Source organism: Ixodes scapularis, unplaced genomic scaffold, assembly GCF_016920785.2.
Source record: "Ixodes scapularis isolate PalLabHiFi unplaced genomic scaffold, ASM1692078v2 PGA_scaffold6__148_contigs__length_123643588, whole genome shotgun sequence".
NCBI classification, from domain to species: Eukaryota; Metazoa; Arthropoda; class Arachnida; order Ixodida; family Ixodidae; genus Ixodes; species Ixodes scapularis.
In genome coordinates, this window is record NW_024609881.1 from 113,992,258 (window position 1) to 114,006,590 (window position 14,333).

Genomic DNA, 14,333 nt, shown 5'->3' on the forward strand with positions numbered 1-14,333 from the left:
AAAAAAAAAAAATATTTATATATATATATTATATATAGACAGTGCTCAACTGTGCGTGAGCACCCTGTCTATCACAATCCACCCGAAAGAAAAACAATACTTGGGACGTGGCACGAGCCGCATAACACCCTAATGGGGGCATCGCGCGCACATGGCGGATGGCTGTCATCACTAGCTGTAGTAAAGGGAAAAAAAGGAAGACGAAGTATTAAAGGCAGCAAGTTGATAGTCAGCGGTGTGCATGTATTTCCTCTCACGGTTTTTCTAATTTTTAATTGTTCAGCTGACCATATTCAAGTATGTACCAACTAGCTCAAGTAAAACCTGTAGACTTCATTTTACCACAAAATACGAAGACCGCCGATCTGGCGAACAATACGGCCGAGCAAGCTCTCCAAAAGTCCTCTTTGGCAAATCCGAATGCAATGAGGAACGCGCAAATCAAAGCGCGACATAGAGAAGAACCAGGCATCACAGGATGACAGTCAAGCACGCACCGTCATGGGCTGAGGTCGGAGGTAACCTAAATCATGTAGGCTCACGAGGAGCGCAAATAACAGATAAACTTGTGCGCCGTATAGCAGGATCCCAGTCAATCAGGAAGCTTTGTGTACGTTTAGATGAAAAAATATTGGGATGTCTTCCGGGACAGCGAGCATGACGTTTCTCTTGATCAGAAATGTTTATAGAACATCGTATTTAAGGAAAAATAATTCTACTAATCGTGTTAGGAGCTGCGTCATTTGTCGGGCCCCTCTACTATTTGCCGCGATTGACCGTCTCCTTGTTTTTCGGGAAAGTGAAGTCGCAGGCTTTTATCGGAAAGTTAATTCTTACGAACCCATACCAGCGGGTATGGGTTTTCCACTTTGGGGTTTCATCACTCACAAGAGAATAAGGTATACCAGGTAGCACAGACAGTGGCGTAGGCAAGAGGAGAGGGGCGGAATCGGAGATTGAACCCCCCCCCCCCCCCGAAGTGCCGAAGCTGCCCCCCCCCCCCCCCCCTCCCCTCGCTACCCTGCTGACGCAGTCGGTCTTGCACGGTGCACGGAGCAAAGGGGGAGCGCGGAATATCTCCAACTTATATGCTTCCGGGAGGAATGTTTGAGGGGCAGAAAATTCCTGAAATGAATAAAATAGTCAATATTTCTTCATTCACGTTTATTTCAGGGAATGCGGAACTTGATCTCAGATATATAAAGAACGGATATTTGAAACATTTGTGGGGGGAAGGATGGCGAAGTAAAACAAACTATCCTAACTTAAATAAATAGTTAAATCAAACTAAAGTGGACATAATAAAGCGCACGCATGGTGACAATATAAAACATTGTCAGTGATGTAAGGAATATGAAATGAATTGTAAAACCAATTGGCACTGTAAAAAACCGGTAGCGCTGCGCTCACGCACATCTCGTGTACTGAGCTGAATTACGTGCTTCCGACTACAAATCACAGCGAATAAAAAAGTAACTGTGACTAGTTATTTCAGAAAGTAATTTACAGGCTCTCCTGATCATTTCATTTATACCAAGCGCGTACACATTAAAATGCAGCCGCCTACGTTCACGGCAAAATATATCCAGGATGTTCACCACTTGAACTTTAATGTCGGCGTGAACATTCAAAAGCACTAGACCGCACAGTCGCTCATTTGAAGTGGACGCTCTCAGGTATGTTTTCAACCGTCGTAGTGAAGAGAACGACCGCTCAGCCTCCGCCGTTGTTACGCGCAGAGTTGCTAAGATCTTAAGGAGACGACAGAAGTTTGGGAATGGGGCCTCCGGACAGAGGGCGACCGTCTGTAGCGCAGACGTGACGGCTGTTTCATGTTTCTCCCTCGAGAAACATCTCGAGGAAAAAACATCTTGATGGGACGCCCGTCTCGATGGTCGCTGACGGATGCGATGAAGTCCGTCTTGCTCTCTACTTTGCATGTCGAGGTGGCATCAGATGCAATTCGTTATTAGATTAATCTCTTCGTTGTACGGAGCATCAGAATCTCCAAAGAGCCTTCATGTTCTCACTACGCATAGGCGCAAGGATATTCAAGTTCGTTTTCATGTTTGGCGCGTGGTTTGCGTGTTTGTGTGTGGTGTGTGATGTCATGTCTCCTAGTGACAGAACGACGAGCTCGGACTGCTGACTTCTCATCGGCCCGACGATATGCCGCTGCTGCCTTCGGACAACACTGCTAGATAAAGCGGCCTAGCAAAGTTAAGACTTTCTTTCCTTCGCCATCTTGTTATGTAGCACGAATTTGTTAAACCTTTAATAGATAAGAGATTTTGGTTTTGTGATTGTCCAGAATTACTATCGCCGTATATATGGGTCCCTAGTGTTTGTGCGAAGACGGCTGCTCTAATATTGCAGCGACGAGATTTTTGTTTTGCTGCTTAATTTTTTGCCGCACTGTAGTCTGCCGGTACCCATCAGGTGGTGCCAGTAGAGTGAGAGTCCAAGGTTATACCCTGCCTTGGTGTAACTTGGCAAAGGGTGAACGATAAGCCCCCATTGCGTGCCGACATCTTCGATATTCGCTACGTATACGAGCGCAACGCACACATGTTGGAGCATGACGCAGCAAAAAGCTTGATACTTCTTCGCAGTAGAAGCGCACTCCGGTGATACGTAGTCACGTTTCGATTGGCCTGCCAGGTCGTAACTTCCGCCGTACTTGCATGTCATGCAATTATCGCTTCCTGGCCTACCCAGTATTTCTTGCTTCAGACACTATAGGCTATAGCGGCGCCACCAGGGTAGCTCGCGTTTGATCAATTCGGCTGCCACTCTCAGGCATACCCAAAGTTTCTTGCTTCAGTCGCTAGATAGCGCCATACCAAACGGCATTGCAGGTTGCCTATAGACCAGCGTCCAAAATCGTAGCCCCCAGCGATGAAAATGTGCTATATTAATCTCAAGCGCCGGCTTTTGTGAAGACAGGGGCTGCGCATACAACAAGCTTTTTGCTCTTCACAGCACTCTTTGCATTGGTGTTGCTCTTGGAGCTTCGTGACTATGCCTTTCCGACGTTTTTTTGCATTGCGATATGTGCGAAGTTTTCTAAAAAAAACAAAAAACGGAGTCTCACAAAAATCGGAGACCCCCCCCCCCCACACACACACACACAATTGCCGTATCATTGCGTCAGCATAAACAAACATGGCGGCGCCCATGGCACAGAGCAGGCACTGGTCTATAGCTATCCTTGTGTTCTGTCTGGCCTTCACGCGTTGGTAGGGCAGTGTTACCTCAAAAAGCGGAAGGAGTTGTGTACTGTGAGGAGACTTTTAAAGTTGGTAGGCCGCAACTACGACGACGGTAGAGCATTGAGCCACCATGCCCGTACCTCTGTAAATGAAGCCTGCTCCGTTTTCGAAAATGACAATGCAGCTTCACCCGTTTTATCTTAACAGCGCCTTTCTCATCTTTTAGTGAGCGTCTGTACCGCCGAGCTCAACCTGCTTCGTAATGGGGCAAAGGGGGGGGGGGGGGGGGAGTGATGTCATTGGACCCCCCCCCCCCCCCCCCCCAAAACAAAAAAAAATAATAATTAAAATCCTGGCTACGCCACTGAGCAAAGAACTCTGGTCCGAAATTTGGCCTTTGTCTGGGAGTTTAAAGCCTGGAAAAGCCCGATTACGCCAAAGTAGAGCCAAATCTGACCTTCTTTGGCGGGAGTCTGGGCATTTTGGCCCCAATTCGCCAACCAAGCCCCGAACTTAGGCTTCACTGCCTGCTAGTTTGCCTGTCATCTGTCGTCGTTGTGCTCCAAATCGCCACATGAGTGCTAGAGTTAGTCTTACTGCCTTCTAGGTCGGCTGTCACCTGGCATATATTTGTGCCCGAATCGCCAAACAAGTGCCCGGTCTGGCTTCACTTTCTGGTAGTTTGGCTGTCATCTGGCATCGTTAAGCCCAGATCGCCATACGAGTGCTAGAATTAGGCTTTCTGCCTGGTAGTTCGACTGTCACCTGGCATATCTTTTGGCCCAAGTCAGGCTTCACTTTCTGATAGGTCTGCTGCCATCTGGCATCGCTGTGCATAAATCACCACAAAAGTGCCTGAGTAGGCATACTGCCTCGTAAATCGGCTGTCATCTGGAATACCTTTTGACGCGAATCGCCAAACAAATGCAAAAGTTAGAAGTGCTTTAAGTTGGGGTAGTTGTTATGATGGCATGGTGAACAGTCCTCGTGTTTTCTCTGTTCTCGTCGTTTTGTGCGCTGTGCTGTTCACCATGCCAAAGTTAGGCTCCCCTTTGTGATATATTGGCTGTAATTTGGCATCGTTGTGCCGAAACCGCCGCATGACTGCTACAGTTAGGCTTACTGCTTGGTAGTTCGGCTGACACCTGGCATATCTTTGAGCCCAAATCGCCAAACAAGTGCCGAAGTTAGGCTTCACTTTCTGATAGTTCGGCTGTAATCTAGCATCGTTGTGCCCAAATCACCACACGAGTGCCAGAGTTAGGCTTAGTGCCTGCTACTTAGCTCATGCTACAATGCATCGATGTGCGAATCCGACGTTACGCAGGTACAGTGGCGGCTCTCTCGGCATGGCCAGTGCGCGGAATTTCTTGTCAGCTGTCCCAATCTTGATGGCCGCGGAGTGAAGATATGATACTTGGGACTTCTCACGGCCTACATTTGCTAATTTGTAAAGTCGCTAAATGGTGACAAATAACAACTCACCCCTTGTGAATGATGGCCTTGTAAATTTTACCTTCTGGAACTTTGGGTTTAGGCGCTTCTTGATATCTTGAACGGCGTTGTCATCGGTGTTCGGCATTGTAGGAGGCAAGATGTTTTTATTGGCTGCGATTAAGAACACGTAATTTTTTTTGTCATTTACTTAAGAAAAGAAACAAATTGGACAAGAACCTTGTGTCAAAATATGGGAGAAAGTAAGAACAAAAGCTTTCAAAGAAATTAAAGAATCATCTCTTCAACGAGTGAATTGAAGCATTCAAAAATTATAATTGAATATATAACAATTAGTTAAATAAATGAAGTAGAACTAAAGTGGTACTAAAATGGGGTTTTAAGACGAATGAACACTCGCGCCACCAACGACAGAGCAAAATACAAAAAAGACAGATCAATAGTGTGCATATTAACTAAAAGCTTCACATAGTTTGGAGGAAAATTCAAGTCAACCAGATTCATATTATTTTTTTGTTGTTATAAAACAGACTTTGTAAACGTAGGGTAATTACCAGCCTCTCCTCAAACTAAAGACATTATGACGTACGCTATAGATAACCATGGTAGACAAAAAAGCGCTTTATTGGCACTTTAAGTTTTATAGTATATCTGCTGTCTAAACTTTTTAAGTGGGACTGGGATGAATTCTACAGATCTGCTTAACCTCGGCTGCAAACTTGCCTTTTCTGAAGCTGTCTGTAATACCTTCAAAGGAGAAATATGAGGCGCCTATACTTTTCACAGGTTCACGCGGCGCATTCCGTTGATTGGGGGGGGGGGGGGGGAGGGGGGGAGGGGGGGGAGGGGGGGGGGGTCTGGACTCATAAAGTTGTTTTTGATAGCCAAAAGATTTATTTTTGTAATTTTTAGATTCTTTTGGGCAGTGCCCATCTTGGATACGCTGTTTTAAATTTAAGTATTTTAAACAAATGCGTTGATATTGTTTTTTCGCAAAATGCATAATGTCGTCACACAATTGAACAGCATTACAATGACGTCGTTAAATGAATTGGAAGGGCGATTATACAGTTAGTCATCGACAGCTCACAAACGTGGGACGTGGCTGTTTAGGTTTTTGCTTCTTCCATTTATTTACTCGGTATCCACAACAACTTTCGCCATCACAAAATGGTTTGGGGAGAGCGGGCTGCATATACACCTAACAAAATAGCAGCAGGTTAACAAATACTTTACTAAGATTCTCTATATTTGCCACACATTGTGATTCCAAAGCTCTTTGCGACTATATAACTGCAGAATATTCGATTGACGATACATAGATATAAACAAAATTAAAGAAAGTATAAACCAGGACTTTTAATTCTAAACTGAACGTGGCCCTTTGATGGGCTTCTTTTTGTCAGAACTGTTTTATCAGATTGTTGATACGCATGTAAGCCATTACATCACCTATTGGTTTTCAAACGTTTCTTCTCGTGTTCTATACATTCTAACGTCTGAAACAGTTCCTAACAATTAAGACCACCTGACGCGCACTCATTGCCTACCTTCCTCGTGGCCAGCGTACGTAATACTATCTTGGTAGTCGTTTGTGTTTACGTTTTCTTCCAGGTAATATATTTCTTCGTCGTAATAATGTAAATAGTCCATCCAATTTTGTTTTCCAGCAGACGTGGCGCATATCATGGCTGCTGTAAAAAAAAACATGATATTTACGTTGTAATAACAAACATTATTATTTAGCAAATATTGAACACAAAAAAAGTATCCGGAAGTATACAAAATGGCTCGCATATAGCAGAGCACACCAGTACAAGCTAATTTAAACATATATATATATATATATATATACATATATATATTCTCAACAAACTGATATTTAACATAAAATATATAAACCATCGGGACAGATTTTATTTATAAATCCAGCGCATAAGGTTCACAGTCTTCGAGAACCCAATTATTTTAATCCTTTGCTAACTCGTCAATGGCAGCTTTAGAAACGCAATGCAAAGCTCAAACTTTTTCTTTTCTTATTGGAAAACTTTTGTCATAAAGAGTAGGAACGTAACTTTTCCTAGGAAAACCATCGAATATTACAACAGTGAGATAACCAATGTTTGATGTGTAAATTTTGTATTATTATGTGAACGCGCACGCGTTGAGTAGCATTGCATTTTCATTAGACTTTAGAACACATAAATAGTTTTTTTTTTCTTTTTTTAACAAATTACGTAATTTATTTGAGCTTCGAGGTGCCTTGGAGGAAGCACACTTAAGGTTGTGTCTCCTCACTTTTTGTTTGCAATAACTGTCACATCACGCCATGCGGCCAAAGCGCGAGAAACTGAGTGCGGCATTGCAAGGATGCTCTATGCACATCTTGCGCTGACGTAGCACCAGAAGCCATTGCGGAGACTTTGCTGCTGAACGCCTACCTGCTGAAGCACACATTTCGCACCGTTGAATTTGCTTTTCTCGGCAAGAACACGTAAAAATGACACCCGGCATGGTGCCATCCCGTCACGTGGAAGACATGTATGCTCGGCGTCAGCCATCTTGTGCTTCGTTGTATGGGTTGGCGCAGCTTCCACAGGGCAGCAGCACCGCGCTGCTGGGAGATCACCTGGCTCCATCTTGTGCCATTCGCGCGCACTATCACGCAAAACAGACGTGATTCAGAGCCACGTAGCCTCGCAAGCCTCGACAGCGTTGGGGCACTGCGAAATCCACGTTAGCCTTGACAGCGTATCACAAACCAGTTGACGCCGAGTATAACCCATTTTCGTTTAATCTCATCCTCAGCCACCTCGTAGAGAAATTTGGTATGGGCGACGAAAAAAATCCTAAAACATCTCAACCTGCAAATAGTGAATAGTTAGTGGCGAGGCAAAACGAAATGGGTGACTGTTGCAGTTACGTCCTGCTCTCTTCTATTGGAATTGTGACGGCAAAACAATGTTTCGCCCATACTGAAAGTGAAGACATTCAAGATGGCGGCTCCCTTGTGGAGAAGGTGGTGGATTAAGGCTCATTCGCGCAAGGGCGTCTTCTTACGCCTTATTACATTACGTTATGAGTCACCGAGACATCCGTGCTTTGAATGTCGCGTGCGAAGCTACTCCTTCCAATTGGCTAGTACTCTTTATGCAAAGCACGGGTGTCCTGGGGGGCTATGTTGCACGTTTTGGACTCCCAGGAGACTAGGAAGAAGGAAGTGACGTCAACAACGCTCTTTGGATGTTGATTGGTGGAGTCGCTGATGACGCGTTGCGTGGTGCTGCTAAGATACGCTCATTCATACCTACGTCACTTCCCTTCTCCCTAGTCGCCTGGGAGTCCAAAACGTGCAACATAGCCCCCCAGGTCACTTTCGATGCAAGCAGACGTTATCTTCCGTAACGTAACGTAACAAAACGGGGATGTGCGAACGGTCTTTTATTCTTTAGTCTTAACGATAAGGTAATTTACGACCCGACTTTCAATTTTACTGAGAAGTTCCGTTTAGTACTCGTTTATGTCTGATCCAATCTCAAGTGAGGATGTTCGTTTAAGAAAAAGAGAGAGAGCGAAAATATATAAAGATTGTTGAGCAAACGCCTTTGCTGCTTGGGAGTGATCTGCTACCTCTTAGAAAGACGACGAGTTTGCTCGACCTATTGAGAACTGTTTTAAATTTTTACCAGATGGATGTGAGAGTAAATATTTACTTTAGAAATGCTTTCGGCACTAGGCTTTTAAAAATGCAAGCCAAAGCTGAAGACACTCACCGACGAAAAGTAGGGATGTCGTTCTGGTTGCCATTGAGGTCTTCTTTCTCGCCTTTAAGCAGGCTATGGGCAGCGCATGGCCTAAAAGTCACAGTGGTCAGAAACAAATAGCTCGCGCTGTAGAACCCAGTTATCCTGGCTTCAAACCAAACCCCTGCACGTTGCAACATGGATGAGCATCGTACCGCCTTGCGTTCGAGTACCACTACTGCATGATGCACGTTAAAGACCCCATGGCTAGAGGTCGTACTGCATTCACAAAGTCTTTGATTTACAGTGGTGACACCAGACACCAGTGACTGACTTCATGCGATCTAAACGTACGCACAACACAATCAAGAGGTTTAGGATAAGGGTCCCTAATGCTTTGGGTCCTCCGTGTAGCGAAGCTTTGCACCGCACTTGCCTAGTTCTGAGCATGCTCACTGCGACGCCCCAAGCTGCTCAGGGGAGGCAAAGCTCTGGAGCGCACTATACAAAAGCTCTTTATGCGGAACACAAGTTCGTCTGCTTTTTTGGCAGGAGTCGTGGTGGCGTCAGAACGCCAAGTTCTGATTGGTTCTGAATAAAGGATAGTGGGTAGACTTCAAAGCAAGGTGCCTTGAGGTTAACCCGCTATCCTTCAATCATAGCCAATCAGAGGTCGGCGTTCTGGCGTCACCACAAACCCTACAAAAGAAGCAGACGAACTTGCGTTGCCTTACTTTTTGCACACATGCAGCAGTGTTAACACTGCTTCTTGATATAGGTTAAATATGGTTAAAGTTAGGCACAGAAAACAGAGACAGGAAGAGAAACACGCTTAGGCGATAGACAAGCGCACAGGCAAGTGATATAGGTTAAAAGAAGATTATCTCGCGGTCGTGAAGCAGTGCCGAAATTGCTCCTCTACAGTTGGGGGATAAGTTGTTTCATTTAATGGCTTAGTAAAACCGCAGTAGCCTAAAACGTCGATCTGATTGCAATGTCTGATGCGCAACGTGCGATTTTGTATGCAATTTTACAGTTGCGCGTACGTTGCTTGTGCGGCAAACAGAAATGTTGTGAAAGCTGCGGTGCTTAAAGTTCTCGATGAGACTGCGGGCTTCAAAAGTCAGGGAACTATTCGACAGGGAGTCCATTGCTTCGATTGTAATTCCTGCAGCAAAAGTAAAATTCCATTCACCTCAAGTCAAACTAAACGCGAGATAATTATGTTTTATGGCCTGACATCCTGTTTGAATTCCCAAGTTGGTATCAACCCTGTTATAGGTTGGCCAACAAGTGGAGGTGTGACATCGCGCACCTTCCCGCACACAAGGAGGGCATGGTAAAGTCACTCCCGGGAAAGTTCTTTTAATGAGCTAAGACTACCCTTAAGGCCCGTTCACACACATGCGTCCGTAGCGACCGGAACGACCGGAACAACCGAAACGACCGTTGGAAGGGTCTGCAACCGTCAGTTGCCATAGTGACGGAGGGACGCACGCACGTGTCGTTCACGACGCAAGGAGTTGGAGCGAGCCCAACTTTCCACGCTGCGTTGGAAACTACCGAAACAACCGCAACGACAGACCAATCAGAGGTCGAGGAGAATGGGTTGCGCGCGTTGCATGCCGGTCGCGGGCCAGCTCCTTCTGTCGGCAAACATGGCGTTGGTGGTGATCGTCGACGTGGACGGCGTGGTGAAACCTCATCGTTCCGCGTAAAAGCGCTATCCTTGACTGTTAATTTTCGCTGTGTGTCGCTATGATAACCTAGCACGTATTAGAAGGGAACATCCACCTACTCGTGCGGCGATGTCGTGGCGGCACTCTCAAGACAGCAGAAACGCCCGTGCCGTCGTGTTTGTTTACTTCGACTACAGTGGTGTTTTCTAAGCATTTGTGTCCTGGAACATCGCCCGGATTTATTATTTGGCGCATTTCATGTGTGTGCTCAAGTTCAAGGTATTACTGGCGCGTACCGTAGAAAGGATGCGAATTTCCACGCGTTTTCATCACCGAAGCAAAGTGATTAGTGTTAGCTATCCTGAACGCTCGCCACGTCTATGTTATCACGAAATTATATGTCTACGTTGCTATATTGCTGATAAGATTACATCGTCTCTTATAATCGTAGAAAAGGCGCGTGGCGAGATTTGTACTATTGGCAACGTCGTGTATAAGAGTCGTGATCGTCCAAAACGGCGTACTGCATCTTTTTCTTTTCTTTTTTTCATCCACTGTACCCTGCAAGCCTATCATGAAAAAAAAAATATTAATAAAGCTTTAGGCTATATAAATCTGTCTGTCTATATTCTGTTACGGTATTGAGTGGCAGTGCGCCCCCTTTTTAGGGGCACCGCTGAAACAGCTGACGGCAGCGTAGTAGCGGTCGCCGTGCTGCCGACCCGCTGCGCTTGTTGCAGTGGTTGCAAGTGTGTGTACGCGCGGCGCAGAGCGGTCGTTCCGGTCGCTCCGGTTGCAACGGACGCATAGTGCTCGTTGTGCATGTCTGAACTGGCCTTTACACCATGTACCGCAACAAAAGCAGGTGGAGAGCCACACCAACTACAGAAACAAAGACGCGAGCGAAACAACTATGCGAAGCGCAAGTGCGTCTTCTTCTTTCGCAGAGGTTGCAGCGACGTCAGAACGCTCAGCTCCGATTGGCCCTGATTGGAAGGATAGTGGGCAGACATTAACGCTAGCTGCCTTGAGGTCTACCCACTCTTTTTGAAGTCGAAGCCAATCAGAACTCCGTATCTTGACGTCAACGCAACCCACGCGCAAGAAGCAAACGAATCTGCACACCATGTAGCCGATCGATGCACTGCTATAGTCACCGGGAACTTAAAAAAAAACGCAAGGCGTGTCGAGTACCGAACATGTTCTTATCGCTTCGCAGTCGATGATATTGCAGCAGCAGCCAATAAGAACGCCGAACAAAGAACCTCAAAGCAACACGTGTGGACATAATAGACAGTTTTAGGGAACCGTTTTTGCACGTCCGATACGGTGCAATGGGTCCTCCGATACGATCTCCGCACGTGCGAGTTTGCTGCTGTAGCATATGGGTAGTTCGTACCAAAAGGCCCATCGTATACTATCAATGTGCAAAAACAGTCCCCTTAAACTCTCTGTTAAGTCACTCCCTGGGTTTCTAAAGATGTGTTTATACCACGCTTTGGACAGACCCCGAAACGTCTGCGGAAAGCGTGAAAACGTTGAGATATTTGCCTAGCACTTCACTTTTTCCCTTCTCGCACTGTCTGCGCTGAGAAGAAGGAGCTTTCTTCTAGTGCTAAAAGTGCTTTTATGTGGTATACTTTCTGTATCGATTCAGATACTAATTCTTGCATTTTTTATGTCGGAATCGACGCGAAAACGTATCGAGTGTGTTTTCGCAACTACAAAATGGATTCAATGTTCCCTCTAAGGTAATTTAAGTAACAGCCTTCGAAACATAGCGCAGCATAACAAACGCCGAGTTTAGTTCACTCCAGCGGGTAAGTGAGTGCCACTCAAGTGGTACATAGGGGTTAACCGACTCTAAAAAAAAGGTTTCAAACACGCCGGTTCGGTCCTTTTTTTTATCTGTTACACGTCCAACCCGAGCAAGCCATTTCAGGTTCCCGGAAACGGTAAGAATAAAACAAACAAAATAAATTTAAAAAATCGGATTTCTTAGACTGCAGACCAAGTACAAGGGACGCTGATAACGTACGTAATATTGTTATGGAGGAATAGAGATTCAGCAATAAAAACTTGAGTAGGCGTTTAGTGTCTCTATATATATTCGCTACTCGAGGTCACACACATTTTCTATCGATGGAGAACCTGACGAAGGCTATTGTTATAGAACTCCTCGTTTTTAGTTTCCAGCAATCGCTCCACTTCAGCTATCACTGTGTCGCCGACCTTCAAATGCTTTCCACGCAGTGAAGTCTTCATCAGTGAGAAGAGGAAGAAGTCACCAAGTGCGAGATCGGGTGAATATGGGGCATGACGTAAACTTTCGCAACCTTGATATTGCTTCCCCTCAAATAAAGAAATCGAATCACTTCAAATGCTTCGGCTTACCCCAAGGGCGGAGTCATTTTTGTTTCGACCCCCTAGCGACATCCCGCGGTACAATACCACGCGATGTTTATAGCAGGCTCGTTAAATTTACTTGCGCCTGCTGCACCGGTACACAAAAATGTAGGGCGGTATACTTCCGCTTGTATCTCACTACACATACCGAAAGTTCACTTTCCTACACTTTTGCGCACCGGTGCACCAGATGCAGGTAAATCGAACGAGCGTATGTGCCACAGGGAAGCGCGCTCGTGTTGAGGAGTCTGTTGTGTTGTTTTTCTCCTTTTTTTTCAATTTTTGGTCTCGATAATACGAACTCTATCACCGCCCCTCTTATTTATTCTATTTTCAAGAAATGCTGTTACTGTTTTTATTTTCCATATAGTTTATGTAAATAGCAGTCAACTTAAATTAATTACTTTCTTAAAGAGGCAATGCAACGATTTTTGTACTTTGCGCAAATACCGCCTAGAACAGATCCCTGACGTTAATGACCTGCGAAACATCCGTTCGTTTTTCACCACACGCAATCAAAGTCGCAGAAAAAACTTTCAGCCTTTCCACTCTGGTGAAGAAGGTAGAGCAGCGGAGCTGGTACTATGTGCCGCCGTCGTTCATAGATGGCGCTAACTGTCCAGAGAGTTGTGTCGAAATTTATTTGTCCACGGACACGAAACTGTGAAAACTAGCCCTTAACAGCTCCGCTGTAAAATTAAAGAAAAACAAGCACTTGTTCACACCCTCAACTCGCAGCCAGAACAAGCGGCCGCGTGTTCTGGATCCGATTATATGCCGCCAACGTTAATCGTAGCCACGCGCTGGGTTGGCAAGGCACGGGACACTCGCTGAGTTCCAGACATTGTTATGGCTCGACTTTTGCCGTCATTGCAGCGATTGGACACGGGTCACTACCCGAACGCTTGTTAAGCTATTGATTATTACTAGCCCAAATCGAGTGACCACGCAATGCTCGGGTCCAATCTATGAGCCGTATTCAAATATAGTCACTGGGCGGTACTGCGACCGCCCAGCTACGTCATCAAGTTTAAGGAAGGAGAGATTGAATGAAACGCTCGCTTTTTTCCTTGAAATTACACCGCAACAAAGGAGTTTCTTGGGCAGTAGCCTTGCGTGCTAGTATACTTGAGTCCACCTAGTTTCAGTAAGCTCGTGCAAAGTGAAAAAAAAAAACATTCCAATTGAATGCTGTCGATGCCGGTTATAAAGAAGTTAACGGGAATCGGAAATCGCTTCGTTATATCCGCTATTTCGTTATAACCGACCTCGGTTCTAACAAAGTGAAGAAGGGAATTGGAAATTGTGATCGCTTCGCTGTAGCCGCTATTTCGTTATAACCGATTTCGTTTTAACCGGTGTCGACAGTATCGTTGCGCCGCCCCTTTACAAGGAACAGGAAACATCTACGTAGATCACTTGGAAGTTGGACAGGGGCATGGCAGGTTTCGATGCAAGGCGGGAATTCCGAGCACATTCAAGCGAGGGCTAATTATGGATCACCTGCCGTGTCCATGAAATGGTAAACGCAGTTCTCCGGAGTACCACTGACGATCAAGGTTTGGGCGTGATACTTTAGTCGTTTTAGTATGAGCAAATTAACTGTAGAGTTTGTTGGTAAAGTTCACTTGACACAAGAAAAAGTAAACAAACACGGAACATGCAAAATATATTCGTCGTCCCTTTGCCTGTGCATGATTTATTCCTTCTATATTTCGTATGAGCATTCACATCCGGCTAAAAAAGAGCAGAAATTTGTTTGCCAAGTAGCATACATACAACAATTAACTGCAGCTTTTGTTGTGGTGCGCGAAGGTTTGTGAAAAGTTGTATTTGTA